At 62.7% G+C, this 21,596-nt stretch overlaps 1 protein-coding gene across 2 annotated transcripts in view; it reads right to left on the bottom strand.

Moving 5' to 3' along the window:
- ZC3H3 (zinc finger CCCH-type containing 3) overlaps positions 1–21,596 on the bottom strand; it is a 79,457-nt gene that overhangs the window by 27,068 nt on the left and 30,793 nt on the right. The gene's annotated exons all lie outside the window — the stretch shown is intronic.

The raw sequence follows: 21,596 nt of genomic DNA, 5'->3' as shown, positions 1-21,596 counted from the left end.
CGAGCATCTCAGGACCCCACATCCCCAGAAACCCAGCCCTTCGAAGGGTAAGGAAGCTCGCCTCGGGGTCCCTGGCTGAGGCCAGACAGGGTCAGACCATCACTCCCAGGGGCAGCCACACAGCGGAAGCTGCAGAAAGAGGCAGCCAGGCCCAGAGAGGGACCCACGAAGGCCGGCAGGATCTTGCTTCAGAAGCAGCTAAAAGCTTCAGGAGAGATTACGTTCTGGCCCCGAGGCGGCTCCCATCCAAGCCCATCCCACGGAGCCTCGGTCTGGGGTGGTTACCGGCTCACCCTGAAGAGTGAGCCCCAGGGATGCCCTCCTGGCTGCCAGGCTAGATGCCAGGGCCAGACACACCCAGTGCCCTCCTGCAGAGAAGCACCTTTCACGACGGACTTTCTGGCCGCATCTTCCGCCCTCCCCCCACCGCCCCGCGCGTTGTTGGGTCCTGCGGCAACTTCTGCGGACGCACAGCACTAATAGATCCCACACTTCTTCCACCAAAACCATACCCCTGGCTTCTAAGGCAATTACCAGGTGAGAGTCAGCCACCAGGGAGGCGACGGGGCAGCCGGGAGGCCTAGCGCCTCTTCCGTTCTCACGCCCCCCCCCCAGGGTTTGCGGCCTACGCACACGCACCCGGCCGAGGGACCCCCGCAGGCCGAGGGACCCTGCCTGCCCAAGGGTGTGGGGCTGCGGAAGGGCCCACCTGCCCAGGCAGAGCCAACCCAGCAGCCTGCGGCCGCACAGACCACCTCAGTCCTGCCCTCCCCCTGCCGGGCCCGCTCACTGACTCGGGACCTGTGGCCAGGCGGGCACTGGGCGGGCAAGGGGCTGCCTTGTAGCTTCTCATTGCCGTGGTGTCACAGCACTCCAGTAAATTGTTACCCTAATGGAGAGGACAGGCTTTGGAAACCAACTGCATTGAGAAGAGGGGATAAAATTAATGAGATAATAGCCGGGCCAAGGACCCGGAGAGCGCTCCTGCCCTCGCGGCGAGGGCCCTGTAATTCCTTTTCTACAACAGGAGCCTCAGATCTAAAGGCTTCTCCCATCCGTCCGGCAGGCCCACGCCGCCAGGAAATTTCATTAACGCTGGAAAATAGGAAAGGTATTAAGCGTGGATAATGAAGGCCAGGGAGGGAACCGTGCCTTAAGATAGTTCTCTTTCTCGCCTTTGTAATGGGAGGCATGAACTTTCCCTTCAAATCCATTTCTAATCCATTTGAAATACTACAGCAAATTATCTTTCCTTCAGCCCGAAAGCGGCCAGCCAATTTACTCCGAATAGAAGTGACAATGCCCCAGGATTTATCACCATAACCTTGACTACACCAGGGTGAGGGCTGGGCCCCCTCACCCCCCCGGGGGGCACGAGGAACGGGTGGGGGGAGATAACACTTTAAATGAATAGCAGTGGTAAGGGGGAGACAGACACACACACCACAAAAGTCGGTTTAAGAAGAAAAGCTGTCCACGTGCCTGGGGCCTGGGGCCTGGGCAGCAGCTGGCAAGTACGAGCCCGAGGACGCAGAGCCCGGCAAGGTGCTCTGCCGTGCCGGGTGTGGATGGTCCTCGGGCCAAGGTGCCCAAGAGGAGGGAGGTGAGGGTCTGGGCAAGGCCGAGGGAGGCCTGCGCCGAGAAGCCGGGCATGAGCGTGGTGTGTGCCCTGCTCGGCCTGCAGGGCAGTTCACCCCATCTGCCAGGGCGCCCCCGCCCTCCAAGGGCTTGGAGGGCCGACCCTGGACACGAACACTCCCCGCCCCTGCGAGCATCCCATAACCACCCCCCACGGCAGGTCCACAGGGCCCCCACCCCTGTCCGCGGGGCACCCCCGGCCACGGGTCTGGGGCTCAGGCTGCAGGGCGAGGCAGGCCCGTCCCAGGCATTGGTGGTGGCACCACCCGTGCGCAGGTGTGCACGAGGGGCCGGACGGGCACAGCAGCTCCCAAACACAGGTGCACACGCGAGCACTAGCACCCTGCCCTCCCCGGTCACGGGACTGGATAAAGAGCAGCCCCTCCCAGAGCCCTGCAGGGGTGCTGCGCTCTGCACCCCAGACCTGGGGGAGGGACGCACAGGCAGCCTGCCCAGGCCAGGTCAGGTGAAGGCCCGGGGAAGTCCCACATGGGGGACGGTGCCCAGATGCCCAGACCTCCTCGGCAGGTCCGACGGCACCTTAAACGGATCCCACCTCTGGCCAACCTGCACGGCCACAGTGGAGCTGGTCGGCCCCAGCACCCATTCGGACTCACTCAGGCCTTGGGTTTTCCTAAGGAAATAGCACAGAGCACAAGGGCCTGCGGCAGCCCTTCCCAGGCCACGTGGACCCAGAGAGGGTGGGACAGGCCCTCCTCCTGGGGACAGGGCCAGGCCAAGGAGCCACATGAAGGCTGGGCACAGATCTGCGTGCAGGACAGAGGTCCTGTGTCCAGACAGGAAATCACCGGAGGGCACCTGCCAGGCACACAGAGGTGTTTTTGCTGATGGATTCTTCCCAACCCCTTGGTGAGACTCCTGGACCCTGGACATGCCACTGTCTGTTCCCTACCTTCCACACGGACTCCTGCTCTTCGGACCCTTACCCAGCCAGTGACCACAGTCACCAAGGAGACCTACCTCACCGATGCTGGCCCACTCTCTCCCCAGACGCAGGCTGGGGGTCCCCACCCTGATTTACAGCTTCCTCGGGGCACCTGCACCCCCATCCCACCAAACCAGCTGGTTTGGAAACAGCCTGTGTGAGCAAGTTCGTCCCCATTCCACTGACACCGTGCAGCGGCCCCCATGCCCCTCCTGGGGAGGTCTGCCGGGAGACGCTGCTGTTGGGGCTGTCTGGTTCTCAGGGACCACTGTCCCCACATGCCCCCACCAGCCAGGACTCCAGCCACGCTGGGCAGTTCTGCTTCCTGGAAAGTGCTGCGGAGCATGAGTGTGGTATGTGTCCTGCCGGGCCTTGCCTGGACCTCTGTACACGCACACTGGATGGCTGCGGTCAGGGTCACCCCTGTGACCAAGCTCCGACGTTGGGTCCTCAGGAAGCCTTCCTCGACCCCCCGATGGCTCGCAGGGACCCCCCACCAAGAGCCACGTTGCTGTGGGCAGCAGGAGCTAGGGGCCGGGGTCCCATACCCTGCAGGCCCCTTGGAGTTCAGGCCAGGTGAGAGATGCAGAAAGGACACCTGTGCTGGGCAGAGAGACCGGGCCTGAATGCACAGCTGGCAATGCTGGAGGAAGCACCCAGGGGCCCGGACCCTTGGACGTGAGCAAGGTGGGTGGGTGGACTGGAGTCGGGAGGCTGTGGCCACTGCCCAGGGCTGGGCGGGCAGAGGAGGGAGCAGCAGAGGGCTGAGGCCGTGGGTTGCTAGCGGAGGGGCTGGACCTGGCTCTGGGACAGAGCTCGACCTCCCATCCTCGTGGGCTGGGGGCGGGGGTGACCATGCGTGGCCGAGGACCCAGCGGCCTCCAGGACAGGCCATGCCAGCCCGCACTGACCGTGCAGGAGGTGGCAGGCTGTCCGGGGAGAGAAAACAAGCAGGGAAGCATTTTTCAGGAAATGGAGCACGGTTGTGCGAAGCTTCGAGGAGAGCCGGGAGTGCGCCGTCAGCAGAAGCCAAGAGCCGGGGGAGGCGGCTCGGCACCGCGGATCCCAAGTAGGTCAGGCTCAGCCGACACCGTGACAGGCTGCAAAATGCTTAAGTGGGCTTTCCGCGGAAGCGCTGACGGGCGCCACCTCCACCCGGCACTCAGGGTGGGAGCGTGTCCCCGCGCTGGACCCCGCTTGGAGCGGCTGCGAGAGGCTGTGAGCAGAGCTCTGTGGGGGAGAGGCCTGTGCAGGACCGGCCGGGCAGGAAGGGAGAGGATGGCCAAGGTGCGGGCCTCCAGGAAGGGTCTCAGCGAAGCTCAGCGGCCAGGGACCTAGTGGATGGCACAGGCCTCGCGGCGGCTGGCTGCCTGCCCTCCGCAGACCCTCCTCCAATGGCACAACGGTTCCTCCCAAATGAGGCGCAGCTGCTCCAGGGACCCCCCAGCTCCCAGTGAATTGGGGCAGGGCTCCAAGCCCAGCGGGGGCTGCACACCCCACAGCTGGCTCGGGGTGCTGACCTGCCCATGCGTCCTCGGGCCACGCTGGTGCAGAGCCAGGCCGACGGCTTGGCCTTCCAGGACCCATCTCGCAGCAGCCAGGGGCGATGGGCCTGGGCAGGAGTGGAGGCCCAGGGGGACCGTGTGACCCGGGCCGGGCAGGAGGGGCAGAATGCGCCCGGAGGGGAGCTGGCCCACAGTGGAGGCCGAGCACCTGACCGCGGCCCTGGAGGGGTAGTGGGGGGGCCCGACTCCCACGGCTCCTGGGCTGACCTGGGGGTCACCTGAAGGCTTCAACGCTGAGGCTGCCCCTGTCCTGCAGCTCCCCAAGCGACGCAGGGCGCCCGGCTAGTGCGCAGCCGGCGGGCGACGCTCATCGCGCCAGCCCCGTGACACAGGCAGCCGCTGCGCCACAAGGGGCTGGGACTGCTTCATGTGCTCGCGGCTACTCAATCGGTATTTCGATCAATGGATGCATTACAAGCTTTCCCTTTAAGAGCCTAATAAACAACGAGATGGAAAGTAAAATTCTCCATAAACTGACACTCTGAAAATGCACTTCAGCTGCCGCTACTGGTGTCTGTGTGTCAGCAGCAGAAGCCACGCGTCACCGGGTCTCGGGGGCCCCCCGCGCTCCACCAAGCCCAGCTCGTGGGGGGCGGAGGGCAGGCGCTCAGGCTGAGCAGCCTGGGGCGGGGCCCTCCATCCCATGTCCCCGTGTCACCCTCTGGACTGGGTTGTCAGCCCAAGACCGCCTTGGCCCGTGGCGGCCTGTGAGGGCAGGGTGGGCCCTTCCTCCGGTCCTCGCCCATCTCCCCGTCTGTCTCCCACCGGCTTCTCGGTCTGTCCTCAGGGCCTCCCTCCCTTCCTCTCCCTGCCCCCTTCACCCCGGTCACTGCTCACGTGGAGGCCCGGCGGACCATCCCCCAAGCCCAGAAATGGTCCTCGCCCCCAGAACTCCACGCACAGGAGGAGCCAACACAGGGGCGGAACTCTGCACAAACCTCCAAACCGAGGGAACCCGGCAGCTGGCCCACGCAGCACGGAGGGCAGGACAGACGTGTGACCGGCCGGCAGCAGCGGGCAGGGCAGGGCAGGGGAGTAAGATTCAGTACAGCTGGTTCAGAGGCTGATCGCCCGGGAAAGGCCGAGAAACTGAGCCAGCGCTAACATTCATCTGGGAGAACAGTGCTCGGGAGAGATGAAGACAGGCAGCCGTAAGGACACAGCAGGGTCTCCAGTCCCTGGACACTGGCCAGACTGAGTGCCCACTTCACTGAACGTGTCCCCGGGCCGCCTGGGGGCTCAGGCGGCTGAGCGTTCGACCCTTGGTTTCTGCTCAGGTCATGATCCCCAGATCACGGGGCCAAGCCCCACATCAGCTGCGTGTTGGGCGTGGAGTCTGCGGGAGGCTCTCCCCACCCCGTCCCTCCCTGCCCTGGCTCCCATCTACAAACCAGGCTTGGGTGAGACGCCAGTGCACCCCTGCAGCCTGCAGCCACGGGGAAAACGGAGCCCCAGGTGCTGCCGAGGCCATGGGGGCTGGAGTGCTCTCCTCCTGCCGAGAGTGCGCAGACGAGGACATCCACCACAGCCCATCCCGACCTACCGCAGCGCGGCACACCAACCCCCCCTCCGCCCCCGGAGCAAGTCCACAGAAACCAGGGTTCTGGGTCAGTCGGTGACAGGCCCAACAAGACCAGGGTGCAGCAAAGACTAGAAATGTGACGTGAACATGTCATCGCACAGGTGACCAATCTGCGCTATGTCCACATACCTCGAGGGAAAAGAAGATGCTATCGCTACCCACAGTGTTGCACGCGGACCTGAGAACACGGTCTCAGCTGGCCTGGGTGGCAGACAGCGCCACAGACTGGGTGGCTCACACAGCAGGAACCCATTTTCTTCCAGTTCTGGGGGCCCCAAGTCTAGCCCCCTTGGTTGCAGGGAAGGCCCCACATGCTCCCTGTGTCGTCACACAGGCCTTCCTCCGCACGCCGGCAGCCAGCCAGCTCTGGGGTCTCTTCCTCTACCTGTAAGGACTCCAGTCCTATTACAGTAGGGCTCCCCCCACCCCCGTGACTTCATTTAACCTTGATTATTTCTCGAAAGGCCCCCAACACCACGTACAGCGACAAGGGGGTCAGGGACGCAGCTCATGAGTCTGTCGGGACAACTCCGTGTAACACACGGTGGTCGAAGGACGTCAGACAGCGAACAGTGCCTCCTGCATGATTCTGTTCCAGAAGCTCGAGAACCTTGAGGCAAAGCCTGCGGGGATGGAGAAAGGCCGGAGTGGTCATCTGTGGGGGTGAGATGGGGTGTGGGAGGGGCATGAGCAGGACCTGGAGGCAAGGCAGGAAGTGCACACCCCCTGTCTGACCTGGGGGGCTGTACGCAGGGTAAGAAGTCTACAGTTCTGACCACTGAAGATACAAACAAGAAGGCCTTAAAAAGGGAAGACCAAAGAGGAACATCTATGCAGAAAGCCAAGTTCAGGAACAAGCATTTGTACAAGATAAAAGGGACATTTTCAAACAATGGCAAAACCCTAGGCCATTCAGATAACTATTAAACAAGATGAGGGGCGCCTGGGGGGATTCCTGGGTCCTGGGGTCAAGTCCCCACCTGGGGCTCCCTGCTCCGTGGGGAGCCTGCTTCCCCTCTCCTCCCTGCTTGCATTCCCTCTCTCGCTCACTGTCAAATAAATAAAATCTTAAAAAAAAGAGAAACTAGGGGCGCCTGGGTGGCTCAGTGGGTTAAAGCCTCTGCCTTCAGTCCAGGTCACGATCTCAAGGTCCTGGGATTGAGCCCCGCATCAGGTCCTCTGCTCAGTAGGGAGCCTGCTTCCCCTCCCTCTCTGCCTGCCTCTCTGCCCAGTGCTTGGGATCTCTCTGTCAAAATATACTTTAAAAAAAAAAAAAATCTTATACCATATCTCTAAATAAATTCCAGGTAGATTAAAGTTTTTTTTTTAATTTTTTTAAGATTTTATTTATTTATTTGACAGAGATCACAAGCAGACAGAGAGGCAGGCAGAGAGAGAGAGGAGGAAGCAGGCTCCCTGCTGAGCGGAGAGCTCGATCCCAGGACCCTGAGATCATGACCCAAGCCAAAGGCAGTCGCTTAACCCACTCAGCCTCCCAGGAGCTCCTAGATGAAAATTTCAAACGTACAACTTGAAACCGCAGCACCAGAAGGAAATCTACCTGAACTCCTGTAACCTCGGGCTGGAGAAGGCTGTTCCAAGCACATCAACCAAGTCTTAGGAGACTGACAGATTTAAGTACTCAGAAAAGCAAGAAGATCTGCTAGAAACCCTCTTAACTTTAACGGGAAGGCGGGAAGGCCGATTCAAACTGAGCAAACTGAGGAACGAACAGTGGATCATCTTGGGAACACAAACGGTGACACCCTGAACACATGCGAGTCCTGCAAACTTGTAAGAAACAGGCTGGAGGCAAATGAACATAAACATAAAGAATGCTGAACTTGACCAATAACGGGAATGAAACTGAAATTAAAACTGGACAGCATCCTGGGGCGCCTGGGTGGTTCGGTCGTTAGGCAGCTGCCTTTGGCTCAGGTCATGATCCCGGCGTCCTGGGATCGAGCCCTGGCCCGGCTCCCTGCGCAGTGGGGAGCCTGCTTCCTCCTCTCTCTCTGCCTGCGGCTGGGCCTGCCTACACACGCGCTCTCTCTGACAGGTAAATGCATAAACAAATAAATGATCTTAGAAAAAAGCAAACTGGACAGCATCCTCCTCCACTCAAGTGTGGGACAGGCTGTGGCAGTGGGGCTGCCCCAGAAGGGTGGGGGCAGCGGAACTGGCGGAGACAAAACAGCAGGGGGATGAGCGCACCCTGAACTGCCCCCCCCCCCAGGGATACGAAACCCCCGGAGTTGTGCCTGCCTCCTCCAAGAAGCCTTCAAGTCGGCAGTCTGCAGCAGAGGGAGCTCCTCTACTGCTGTCCTTGACTCACGCTAGCACCCTTGCCAGCACCCTGGGGCACGGACTCAGGCAGAGCCAGGCCTGGGGTGGGGGCGGGGATGGGGAAGCGGGGTGGGGGTGTGTACGTGGGCCGGGCGCCCAATGCCTCAGACCCCCCCACCGGGCACTGTGGGGGCAGCTAGGCCTCCAGACAGAGCGGCCCCGCCCCACCCGGGAGCTGGGGGGCGGGGCCAGGGCCGGGGCGGGGCCGGGACTGGACCGCCTCCCCCCCGCCCCGCCCCCAAGCAGAGGCAAGCCTCGGGACAGCCTCGGGACAGAGCTGGGCCGTAATTTATGCCCCCCCGCCCATGCTTTATGGCTTTCTTAATTCGGCTCCTGCTACTATTAATGTAGTTAATGCTGAGATTATATCTATTTTCTGGCGTCAGGCGGTGATTTATTCAAGCCATTTTTCCGGTGGAGGCTCCCACGCTGTTAAATCAAGTGCCTTGCCAATTAAGTGCTGACTTGGGAAGTGGACGCAATCTTAACAGACATCTAACCGCAAATTAAACCGGGGCTCCTTACTCTGGGGAGTGGGCGGGGCACCGGGGAAACCTTGCTGACTTGGAGGAAAGTCACAGGAAAATCAAACCACTGTGCACCTGCCTGCTGGTGCTGGGGCAGTGGGGAGGAGTGTGGGCCTGGAAAAGCCAGGCTCAGCGGAAGCGGGGTAGGGGTGCCCCCCAGCTACAGTGGCTACCCAGCAGGCAGGGGTCACTGGGCCTGTCCCCAACACAAGGAGGTCTCTGCAACTGCAGCCCTCACCCCCCCTGAGACACAGCATTTGAAATGACCTGTCAGCCATCCCCACGATTCCTGAACACCCCGCCCCCTGCCGGTCTGCACACGAAGTGGCACAGGGGCCTGTGGGCAGCCCTGGACGGGTACAAGGCGTGAGATGGAGGAGGTGGATGGCCACAACGTGGGACAGGCTGCAGCCCGGCTCAGCAGCTCGGACCCATCAGAGCCCAGAAGGGCAAGGGAAGGCCCCAGGAAGGAGCAGTTCCCAGAGGGCCACACAGGGCGGGGCGGGGCGGGGCGGGTGAGTACAGTAGGAAGGTAGACAGGGGTGGGGGAGGGATGAGGCTCCCTGCCAGGACCACAGCAGGGCGAAGACACCTGTCCCTAGGCCCAGCATCTCTCTGGGCGCCCCTGTGGGGGACACAGGGCATGGTGGATGCTGGTGCGACAAAGTGAGGCCCAGGGACAAGGTGGCAGCTGGGGGCCAGAGTGAGCCCTCGCTTGCGGGGCTCTTTCTTTAGCCCTGGTCCCCAGCCGCTGCGGGGCTCCCCAGAACCTCACATCCCTCAGCGGCCTGCAGCGGCCCCAGCCCAGCTCCGAGAGGGGACCTGTGGTTTGGGGTCAGAGCAGGCTGAAGGGCTGACAGATGTAAGGAATTAAGTATGATATCGATCATCGGAGCAACGCTTTACTGCTGCCTCTAAAACCAGGACAAAAGTGGTATTTAAAGCGCCATTTCAGCATGTAACGTACCCAGGTACCGCTAGGCGACACAGACGTTTTATTTCCTCCTGTCAGAGGCAGTGTTTTCAGCTTCTCCTGCCCTCATCTCCAGGGACATCACGGATCACCAGTCCTGTCACAGGAGGGCCCTTGGTGCTGGCCACGTGTGGCCAGGGGGCTCAGGCACGGCCTGAGGGTGATCTTCCCGGGGTTCCACGGGGACAGACCTAAGAGGACCTTCTGAGGCTTCCTTCCCAAAGATCCTGCTATTTCCAGAATGAAACTTCCTCTAGCAAACCAACGGGACGCGCTGTCATTCTCTCCTGAGAACCAGCCCCAGCCGAGGGGTCTCCCACTCTGAGAGCCACTGTACTGTTACCACCGGCCCCCGGAGGCCACACCAGGCTTACGGTCTGTGCTGCGGCAGTGGCATCTCACAAGGTCCTGCCCCCCGGGGTCTGCACCCACAGGTGAGGCCTGGAAGAGGCGTCTGTCAGCCTGACCCCTTTCCCCTTGCTTCCCCCGTGCGCTGGTTTGAAAGCTGCTTCACGGGCGTCAGCCATTCGAGCCAACTCACAAAGGGCAAAGAAGCCATCCACATGTCACACGGATCAAGACTCAGGGCACTAGAGCAGGAGGGACAGGCTGGCCCAGGCAAGCGGCAGTGAGCTTGCCGGCACAGCCGTCCAGGGTCAGATGGCCCAGGCCCTCACAGGGTAGGGATGGGAGGGATGTGGCTGGGGAGAGGCAGGTCCATCAGGGCTGGCCAGGTGATGGGGAGGCAGGGAGGCTGCCAGAGGGGCTGGAACCTGGCTCGTGGCCACCGCGAGGCCACGTGCATGGAGGCTGGACAGCCCAGGGTACCCACCTGTCCTGGCTTCCCAACCAAGTAAGGAGCCCTGCTCCGAGAACCCACAGCGTGCCCACAGCACCAGGGTGCGGCACCCACACCAAGAAACAAAGCGCCAGGCGACGGGAACAGGACCGAGACACACACTCGTCCGTGGAGAAACAGGGACAAAGGCAGCAGCAATGGGAAGATGCGGACACGCGGAGCGGGGACAGGGGACGCGGGCACGCGGAGCGGGGACAGGGGACACGGGCACGTGGAGCGGTGACAAAGGAAGGCCACAGGCCGAAGACAGAGCAGTTGGAGGCGAGCGGGTCAGAGACACAGCCACAGACATGAGGCCAGTACGGGCCAGAGACCTTCCCAGAAGGGATTCACAGCGCAGCACATTGGCCTTCCCAGGCCTTCCCACTTGGGGCTCTAGCCCCAGCAGAGCCACCTACCTAGCAGGATGGCCTCTGGGACACAGATACCAGGGACCAGCTCCCCACGGGCCCAGAGAGGGAGGTGACCAGCCCGAGATCCCAGCAGATCCCAGCCCCAGACGAAGCAAAGAGGAGGGGTTCTGACGTCTGCCCCGCTCCCTTCCCACAAGGGCCTCCGCATCAGGCCTGTCCTGGAGCCCCTCCCTTCCCACAACATCCATAGACAGAGCCCAGGTACCGCGTCAGAAAACACGGTCTCACCCCAAATACTCTGGCCACGATGCCTGTCGGGCCAGATGCCAGCAGTCCCCATGGCCAGGGAGGAAATAGTGACAAACACCATATGGTCACAGGAGCCATGCGATCGCTCCGGAGGGCAGGCCAGAGGCTCAAACTGAGAGGGAGATGGCAGTTCAGTCCCATCCGGCACCCGCCATGCCAGCATCCTCCACTGAGGCCAATGCCCCCCCTCCCCGAGCCCCCGCCTGGGAAAGCCAAGGAGGAAGCAGTTGGGAGCGTGGCTGAGGTGCACCCCCTGCCTGAGCACAGGGCCACGCAGCACGGTGGGGGCCCAGCCTAGCGCGGCCTCCCCTGGGGGCTCTGCACTCTGGACCCTCTCACTGGCCTCCACCATTTCATGGGGCCGCCCTAGAGGTGTCCACACTGGGGGGGACAGGGACCACACGTGTGAAGAGACCCTGGACCCAGAGGGACCAGCTGGTCTGCTGCTGGGGTCCTGAGGCCAGACAGGGCTGCCCTGGGCCACCCCCATGGGGCAGACGGCAGGAAGGCCGTCCCAGCCTGTGTACCAGCCAGACCCCGGCACCCCGGGGCCTCTCCTCCCTTCTCGGGATCCTGCGTCCCAGGCCAGTGTGGCCAGCGAGGGGCCGACTACCAGCCCTGCCCAGAAAAGGTCCGCCTCTTTGGCATGAGGTCCCAGGGGGAGATGAGGCGTTTTGTTTTTGTTTTTGTTTTTTAAGATATTATTTATTTGACAAAGAGAGAGAGAAAGATCACAAGCAGGCAGAGAGGCAGGCAGAAAGAGAGAGGGAAGCAGGCTCCCCGACAAGCAAAGAACCCAATGCAGGGCTCGATCCCAGGACCCCAAGATCATGACCTGAGCCGAAGGCAGAGGCTTAACCCACTGAGCCCCCCAGGCGCCCCAAGGCGTCTTTGACAGTAAGCATCATGGTCGACGGGGCTGGGGGCAGGTTGGTCCCCCTCCCTTACCTTCCATCGAGGGGGCAAGGCCCTACATTCCCACCTGAGCCCCGGCCCCTCCCCACACTCTGCCAAGGAGCCCGGGCAGGTGTTCTGGCCTCAGGAGGACGGGCTCAGCCCCGCTGCCATGGGGCTGCTGACAGCTGAAAGGACCGCTTGCTTCAAACAGACACAGAAATAAAGAAATCAGGCAGGCGTGCTTTGAACCGACTTCCAAATGAAGAGTTGCATCCTTGCTGTCAGGGCCCCGCCAGCACACTCCGCAGCACCTCCCGAGCAGAAGCGCACCTCAGCCCATTTATTAGAGTGATGAAAGCAAAGGGACCTACAACCGCACTCCTTCCTTAATGAGCAGCCGAAGGGATCGGTAAGCATAATTTCAGAGGCCGGTAATATTTTATATAATCGCCGAGTGGTTTAAATTGAAAACCCCCAACTGAATCAATATTTACTGCGTTGAAACGAAATGAATAGTAATAAGTCACTAAGCTCCCTGTCCTGTTTCATAAAATAAAAAATTATAAAAATGAGCAGAGGCGCGGGGAGGCCATCACATTAACTTTTACGGCACTTGGGGAGCTGTAACCGCCTGTTCTCATAAAATAAAATTCTAAAAAACCTGCCGGAGGAGACCTGCTTCAGCAGTGCTCGGGGAAGCGGGCGGGGCCCGGGTCACCCCCCACAAGCTCTCCCCCAGAACCCTGCCTGGGGCCCCCCAGCACGGAGGCCTAGAGGAGACTCGGCTCCAAGTCGGCAACTGCCCTGTCACCCCCAGGCTCACCCCCTGCTCTCACTTCTTGACCTTACAATGGGACAGGACAGGCCACAGCTGAGAGGTGTCCCCGCGGGGGAGGGAAAGGCCAGGGCCCTGGGCCGGTAAGGGACGTATGTGAGTGGGGGTGGAAGAGGGGGTTCGGCAGATGCGTCCCATCAGAAAGCATCGAGCAGGAGCCTCCCCTGCCTGCACAGGACCGCAGACGCCTAGAAAGGCCAGGCTTTCCCCGGGGGAGCTCTGGGTCCCCCAGGGAAACCACAGCCAACAGGGGTCCTGGGAGCACTTCTGCGACAGGGGTGCTGCGGTGCTGACAGGGACCAGAGCCAAGAGAGAGTCCTCTGGGAAGGGGGACTGTCCTACTGAACTCGGCCTCTGAGCAAGGGGTGGAGACTGGCAGCGGGCAGCCACAGGGTCCAGCCCCCCAGAGACTCCTGGACGGGAAGCAAGACCACATCCAAGCAGGGCCACGCGAGTTCCCCGCGCTCCTGCAGCTTGAGAACGAAGCACAGACCAAATTAAAAACAGGCTAACGAGCCCATGTGGCCTTAAGTAAGTCTATGAATGAGTGCTCCCTGCGTGGCCCCTCAGGGAGACGCAGAGTGAACCACGGGAGGTGCCCACACACAGAAAATATGAAAATCAGAAAGACTGTAACACCAAGCACCATCATGGGGACAGAAACAGCACCTCCGCTCTGGGAAGAAGTGGGATGGCGCACTTTTCTGTGTCCCCGCGGGACCCTGCTGGGCGCGCACGGGATGAGGACACAGGTCTCCGTGGGGCCGGGCGGGAAGAGCCAACAGCCTTCGTCCCCCGTTCTCCACAGCAGGACTCCCCCCTCCCCGTGTCCAAAGACAGGAGAGCTACTAACCAAGGAAGATGATTGGTAGTCAAAAGTGAAGTCTGGGGGCGTCTGGGGGGTGGCTCAGCGGGTTAAGCCTCTGCCTTCTGTCCAGGTCATGATCTCAGGGTCCTGGGATGGAGCCCCGCATCAGGCTCTCTGCTCCGCGGGGAGACTGCTTCCCCCTACTGTCTCTCTGCCTGCCTCTTTGCCTGCTGTGATCTCTGTCAAATAAATAAATAAATTCTTTAAAAAAAAAAAAAAAAGTGAAGTCCTGGCACTCGTGGCGCGTGGGGGCCATGGGCCAGAACCGGGGCGGGGAGGGTGGCGGAGGGATGCAGGATCTCAGCTCCAGCCCAGCAGGTCGCGCGGGGCAGCGGGGCAGAACAGGCATCCTGGGATCCTGCATGTGGGTTGGCGACAGGGAGAGCACAAAGGCACTCAGGGTGGCAGGAGTCCCTGACCGGGGTCCGACCGACACAGGCGCGTCATTGGTCAAAAGTCTAAGCTCCGTACACTTGGATTCCTGCATCTCACTGGATGTAAATTTTAGCTAAAAAAAGACCTGTAAACAAACGGGGAGCTCTAGCGAGTGCACATCCTGAGAATAAGGGAGCAGGTGACGCCGGGAGCAGGTGACCCCATCGCCTAAGAGCCCCAAGCAGGCCGCCAGGGAAGCAGGAGGGAGCCCCGGCACTGGGCTGGACCGGCGGTGTGAGCACACGCGCCAGAGCCCGCCCAGAAGGCAGTGTGTGCAGACTCGGACTCAAGAGGGTCCTCCCGCCAAGACTCCCCTTCCACGCACCCCGGTGCCCCCAGAGCCACAACACCCTCGCAGTGGGGGGCCGTGAGCCACCGAGAGCCCCTGCGCTACCAGGAGCCGGGTTCTGCAGGCAGGTGGCCAGCCCCAGGCTGGGGGAGGGAGCGTTCCTGGTGAGCCTGGAAGCCACGGGGGGCCACATGGCAAGGACCCAGGCTCCTCAAAGGGGCTTCCACAGGCCACATGGGACAAACTGAGGGTCAAAGTGAATCGCTATGAGAAGCGATTACAGACTGTCGGGTCTCAGCATAGGAATCTGGAGTCCACACTGTTAGGAACAGATCCACGAGCAGGTGCGGGACTGGGAGAGAAGGGACAGGATTCCTGGCAGGACACCCTCCAGCAGGTACAAAAGGGGACAAGGGCAGAAATCACGAAGGGTCTGGAAGGTGCGGGCGAAGCAGGAGCGTGACGCTCTGCGCTGGGTCGACAGGCCTCTCTGCTGGCACCTCGAGTGGGCGTCCGGCCACCAGCAGGAGGCCAGGCCCAGAGCCACACGGAGGGCCGCCCAGCGCTGCGGCGACATTCCTGTTGCAGGCGCATCGGAGCCTCCTCGCGCTCATGGTGGCCTCCAAGCCCGGGACGCTGCAGGAAGCACCCGGCCCCCGCTCTCCGAACCATCAGGGTCAGGAAAGACGGAGCCAGGCGAGGACCAGACGCCAGGACTCTGACAAGACACGACGCCCAAATGCCGGGGGGGCCGCCCTGCCCCCAGGCGGCCCTCCCCAAGCTGGGGACGCACCTCCGTGGCCAGTCAAGGAGCACCGAGTCTCCAGCTCCTACACGGACGGCTGTCCACGAAGGGAGAGAATGACGGCAGATGCGGCAAAGCCTATGTCCTCCGGGAACTGTGGCGAGGACACACGTTCTGCGACTCTTCTCTACGTACAAAAATACAGCGAAATGAAGTTACTGAAAAAAACGAAATGCAAGAAAGTAACCTGGACGCCAGCCCCAGAGCACATCTGCCTCAGGCAGGCAGCAGCCAGGCCACAACTGCCCACCAGGCTGGCCGGAGACACGCGCCGGCAACACATGCCGCACCAGGGCCAGCAGTCCTGGGTGGCCAGACGCCCCAGGGCAGGAGCAGAGCCACGGTCACCCGCTGCCTGCCCAGCCCTGCCGAGTCGAGGCCGCCCAATGGGCTCCGGGATACGGTTAGGCCTACCGCCTGAGGCCCAGTCAAGTCGCTGCCCTTGAACCTGCCCGGCCTCCGGCTCAGGCTTCACGCGGGGGCGCCGTGTCCTCTGCCAGCGGAGAGCCCGCCACCTCTGGTTACCTGCGGCCAGGCCTGGGCGACACGCACACATCCCAGGTAGCCACATCCCAGGGACATTCTGCCACTGCCTGCTCAGGGTCTATCCCCCACCGGGCCACAGCTTCCGGACAGGTGGCAACCTGACCCGGGGCAGCCTCCACAGACCTCGGACTGGAGGCCGGCCTGGGCCCCCCGACCCCGTTCCGCCAGGAACCAGGGAGGGAGGCGACTCAAGTACGATCCAGTTAAGAGCCGGGACTCAAACCAGCCCCAAGTCTGGCCTGGGTCCAAGGCCATCTTCCCACCGCATTCGCGGCCTAGAAGCCCCTGTTGGTGTGGTCAGGCTCCCCTTTGCACCGAGTGCCCCTGGCCCAGACACTGACAAGCCACCTACATGGTCTACATCCAGTGGGTGGCCCTCCCCTCGCTCGCCCTGCTGCCCTCTGAGGGGACCGTGGACACGGAGACGAGTGGGGGTCCCCCCCCCACAGGCCTAGCCGTCCCGGTCAGGGAGCCCCAGACGGGACGGTGACGCCCCCACACTCTCCTCCCTGGGGGGAGAGGACCAGGCGCCCGAGGGCTCTTCAGGCACCGTCGAGCCGAAGAGTGGGCTGCAGTGCCTGCCCAGCGCCCAGGGAACAGGCCATTCCTGGGGGCCAGGCACACGCAGCCTAGGCAGGACAAGCAGGCACATACCCACACCTGAGTCCAGCAAGGAGAGCCCGTGCGGGGCAGCGAGCAGTCCCCGCGGCACACACTAGGGGCTCCTCCCGAGCTGCTCTTGCCCTCTGGAAAAACGCTGTCCCTCCCACAGGCATACCCAGCAGGGCAGGGCCAGGCCGGGCCTTCCCTGCATCTGACAGACAAGCAGGACTGCCCTGACGGCGCGTGGCACAGAGCAGGCCACGACTGGAATGGCGTCCCACACCCATACCCCAGCTGGCTCCTGTGGGAAAGCAGCCGGACAGCTCTCTTCCCTTGATGGGGACACTTCTACTTGTGACAGAACCAACTCCAAGTCCTGCTGCCTGGGCCACGGTCTCTCAGCACGTTCGCGGACAGTGGGAGCCGTGCCTGGCCTGGCACCCTTCTCAGGCTGCTGGGACAGAGGCTGCCCTCACGGGGCAGCTGGGGGAGCCGGGCATGGTGAAGGCTTCCCAGGCTGCACATCAGAGGGCAGGCAGGCAGGCACCCCCAGGAACACGCCGGCAAGGTCAAGACCAAGGTTGGCCACAGCACATGCCCTGGGCCTGAACACAGCAGTCGCAGCCTGGGAAAGGGGTTTGCCAGGCAGAAGGGCCGCAGCCCCCCAATGCACCCCACACCCCCACTGGCCCAGCAGCAGGGCTCAGGGCCCAATTTCAACACCACCCTTTGGGCGGCCTCTGCCCTCTGAGCAAAATGTTCTGGGCTCCCTCCCCAGGTCCCCGCGAAAGGCCCCCGCAGCTCGGCCCACACCGACCGCAGCCACCCCGCCGGGCGTCCTGTGGCCCTGTGCACCCTTCCCAGCCCTGACCGCCCCACGGAGGTGCCTGCCTCCAGCTGGAGGGGAGCACTGTGGGCCAAGTGGGCCCGGCACGGGATGGTGGCACCCCTCTGTCTGCGGGGGAGCCCCGCTGCCTTGTCCCAGGCTGTTAGCCCCATCACAGGTCCTGGCCTGGGCTGAGCGGGAGGGACCCATGGGCATACCACCAAGCAGGACCCTCGCCAGACAGAGCCAGGCCTGAGGTGTGGTCGGGACGTGGAGGGGGCGCCCCATCCTGGGGGGGACTCGCTAAGAGCTCCTCTCACTGCCACAGCCTTCAGGGCAGGTCGGGAGGCTGTGGGAGCCCCAGGTCCATGGGCCCGGTCAGGGTAGGTGCGGGGAGGGGCAGGCATTCCCCGAAAGAATTAAACCTCAAGCCCCACAGTGGGGTGGCGTCGGGACGCGCGCCTGTGGGAGGGGCTCAGGGCTCTGGCTGCGAGGACGGGGCCCTCGATGGGACGGCTGCCCACGACGGACTGCTTGGTGGCGCGCCGGCACAGGACCGGGGCCGACGCTCGCGCGCTGTCTCTGCCTCATGGGGTGGTGGGGAGAACGCAGATCTCTGCAGCTGGGCCGGGAGCCCGTGGCACCGCCACCCCGACCCCAGACGCCGGCCTCAGAGCTGTGCCCGACAGCCCGGTCCCGGGGCAGGCGGACGGCAGAGCGCGGCCACGGCTGGGCATGAGGGGAGCACCGGGGACCCCACAGCCGGCCCCCAGAGGACACAGCCCCTCCTCCGGCTCGACTCCTCTTTAATGAGACGTCACTTGGGAAAAGCATTCCAGAGCCTTCAAAATCGCAGCCCGAAGCTCGTCAAACCAGCCGGAGATTACTTAAGATTTACCGCACAGACACAAAAATAAAACAGCCCGGAGCGAGGCGGCCCGTGCGGCGCTGACAGCACCATTTGTAGCCGGGTCCACGCCGCCTCCAGCCTCGGCCGCGTGAGTGCAGCGGCTCCCGCCTGCTCCGTGCTGTCACGTCAAATGAATTTGGTCAGAGAAAAAAAGCGACAGGCACTTTAGGGATATAAGTCACATTTCAGCTTCAGTTCAGATTAATGACCTCGCCGGGAGCCGCCGCTGAGGGCGCAGGCAAATCCGCAAATCTGAGAACAAGAACATGAAACCCACGCTCGGCGTGAGCCTCAGCCCCCTGGGCGCTCCAGGACCCACTTCCACCCTCCAGGGCACCCCACCCCCTGGGGCTGGTTCTGGGCACCGGCAGTACAAGGTCTGAGGGGCCCAGCCCGGCCTCCTGCGGGTCCCGAACCGATGTGGCCCACAGCCTCCAGGGCCATCTGCCACTATCCCCGCGTCCCGGTGGCCGGAGGCCAGGAGCCTGCCAGCCCAGGGGGGAGGGGGACTGGCAGGCACCGCAGACACAGCGCCCCCGACGCAGCTAAGAGTCCTCGCCAGGAAGGGCTGCTCTTCCCCAACTCCACTGGCAGAGGGAGTCATGGATCCTGGACCCAGCCTCCAGGGACAAGCCTGGCACCGGCCCGTGGTCTCCACCGTCATGCTAACACCAGGCCCCCGGGGGCGCAGGACCGAGTGCCGTCACCCCCACCACAATGAGCGCTGTCATCCCTCAAAACAAGGAGGACAGGCACTGGCCATGGCCGCTGGCCAGTAGCTTCAGGGTGGTGCTCAGGATGCCTGGCTTCCCGGGGCCGACAGCCCTGCCCCCGGCCCTCCTGCCTGCCCCAGGTCACACAGCCTGTGCTACTCCCCGGCGCCCCGCAGGCTCCCCGGGGAGGCAGCGAGTGTCTGCAGGAGGGCGGGGTCAGAGGCCAGCGCTGGCCCTCCTGGCTCCTGGGTCACCAGCCTTATCTTCCACCTGTGTCGATCAGCCCCTACATGCCGACTGAAACTTCTAGGACTGCTGGGGCCTGTCTGCCGCAACCCCCAGGGGTGTTCTCCTCTGAGGTGGGTACAGAGCAGGAGGCCCCAAGAGGGCTCATGGCCCGTGGGCTCAGGTTGGCTACGTGCTTTCTCACCACCACAGCCCTGATCCCACACTGCCTGGGGCCCCACCACCAGCTCAACCCCTCCTTCTGCCCAGGGAAAAGGTCTGACCCAAGGCAGAGGTCAAGGCCATAGCCAAGGCCAGTTGGCCACACAAGGCCGTGGGGCCCGCTGACGGAGCTGAAAGCGGCAGGAAGGTGGGCCCCACACCGGCCGCCGGCCCTGAAGACAGGCCTTTTCTGCTGCCTCGACAGGCCAAGCCCAGGTGTGTGCAGCCAAGAGCACGACCAGGCAAGCAGCCGCTCTGCTGAGAACGCAGCCCCCCAGGGTCCGGGTGACCTTGGGCAAAGGAAGCCCAGTCCACCGGCAGACACATTTGGGACCCTGAGCCACTCAGCCCTCAGCAGCCACCCCCTCAGCCTGCAGGCCTGGCAAGCCCACCAAGCCCAGTGGCCTGGTGTCCCAGGAACCCAGGGCTCTGAGCTCAGGCCGTGTCCGAGACGCTGAGGCAACATGGTCAGGGCAGACAGAGACCCCAGTAAACGAAGCCTCCACACGCGGCCTGAGCTGACGTGCAGCCGTCCGGAGGGTGGGCTCAGCCACGCCTGCCGGCACAGGGCGGGTTCGAAGGCCTACAGCACCTGGGGACCTGGCCTGAGCCTGTTGCCGCCCAGCACAAGCCAGGGCTACGGCACCTGAGCCGTGTGGCCCCCAGCATGGCCTGGGGGAGGGCTGCACGGAGCCAGCCAGGATGGCGCCCTAACTGTTCCCACCCACCAGACCCCCAGGTGGGCCCCTGTGCCAGGGCACCCAGACAGCCACGGCCCTCCCTGCAAGGCAGCCGGCCCAGCGCCGTCTCCGCTAGGGTGAGAAGCTTACAGGGCACAGTGGCCGAGCAGGGCCGGCAGCTGGATCTGTGCCCATCCATTCGCAGCCTGGCCTGGGGCACACACAGTCCACCCCATCTACCTGACCCGAGGTCCAAGCTCACAGGCCTGCCCACACGGCTCTGCAGCTCCCACACTGGGGAGAAGGCCTACTCCCCGTCCTGCTGCTGACCGGGCTGTTCTCTACCTAATGGCTTGACACTCCGGCTGTGCGAGGTGGCTACTGCACAGCGGCGCACCCGGCCACCCCTCACTCACCCATCAGCCCTCGCCCCCCGGGGCCTGGCTCCTGTTTCTGCTCGGTGATCCCTGCAGGGCCCAGCCAGCTCAGCACTGGCCCAGCGGAGCCCAAAGCAGGGGCCTTGGTGGCACTCAGAGACAGAAGCTACCCTCAGCCCCCAGCCACACCCCCGGGGAGAGGCAGAGCCTCGCAGGGGCTCAATGTGGGGCCAGAATGCGGACTGCAGGAGGGGAGGCACGAGCAGGAATCAATAAATCTGAACCTCATTCACGATGATCTGGGGCTCTTATTAAGTAAATTAATTTAAGTTAATTTAGCTCGATCATGACTCCCGATCACAGTGATTTAGTGAGGGGGAAATTGCATTAGGAAAGGCCATGCTCACTAGATAGGAGAACGGAAGAAAATTAGACCCACTTAGCACTGTGAATTAATATGGAAATAGCAGGTGTAAATTTAACCTTATCGAGAGAGTGAAAATTATCTTCATAAATTTGTAGAAATAGCCCCCAAGATACTTATAAATCTATTTAAAACAAAAATATTACAAAAAGTGCAGTAAAATTAATTTAAAATATACTTGCAGATCTTGCCTCCAGAAAAACTGGCAGCAGGGCCAAGTTCAGTGCAGCCTCAAGGGAAGGGAGGAGGTGGTGGGCGCTGCTGCCTGCCTGGGTGGGTTGGTCGCCCAGGACGCGAGCCGTGGGCCGGCTTCACAGCCGCAGAGCCCGGCGGCAGCCACTGGTAGGGGGAAGCTCAGAGTAGTGTAGCGGGACGGCCCCTGCCCAGGACTGGAGGTGGTCCAGCCCCTCGGAGCACAACGATCCCCTGCCCCACAGCCTCTAGCCAGAAGTTACGTGCCCTAGCGTGCCCGAGGAAGCCAGGAGGAGGAGTCCCACACTGCTGCCCGAGGAAGTAAGCTCCCGGTTGGGGGGTGAGAGGACAGAGGGAGGCCTGCCCCTGCCTGGTTTCCCCTCACCCGCCAGCGCTGTCACCCTGTCACCGAAGGAGGAGCTGCTCCCCACGCTGTATCTCCTGAGGCCACAAGGCTGAGCGGGCTCAAGAGAGAGCCCCCAGCTTTGGTTCCGTAATGTTGCTGCCCCAACGAGCCCTCTCGTTTCCAGGCTTGGGGCGCCCAGAAAAGGGGGCCTGCACGCGGTCAGCCAGAAGCAGCCTAGAGCAAGGCTGTTGCGCACGGGGGCAGCACGGAGGGGCCCACAGCCTCACCTCCGGCCCTGCACTGCA

Source organism: Mustela nivalis (assembly GCF_964662115.1).
Source record: "Mustela nivalis genome assembly, chromosome: 2".
Taxonomy (NCBI): domain Eukaryota; kingdom Metazoa; phylum Chordata; class Mammalia; order Carnivora; family Mustelidae; genus Mustela; species Mustela nivalis.
The sequence above is the reverse complement of the archived record's forward strand: the minus strand, read 5'-3'. Positions and strand labels throughout refer to the sequence as shown.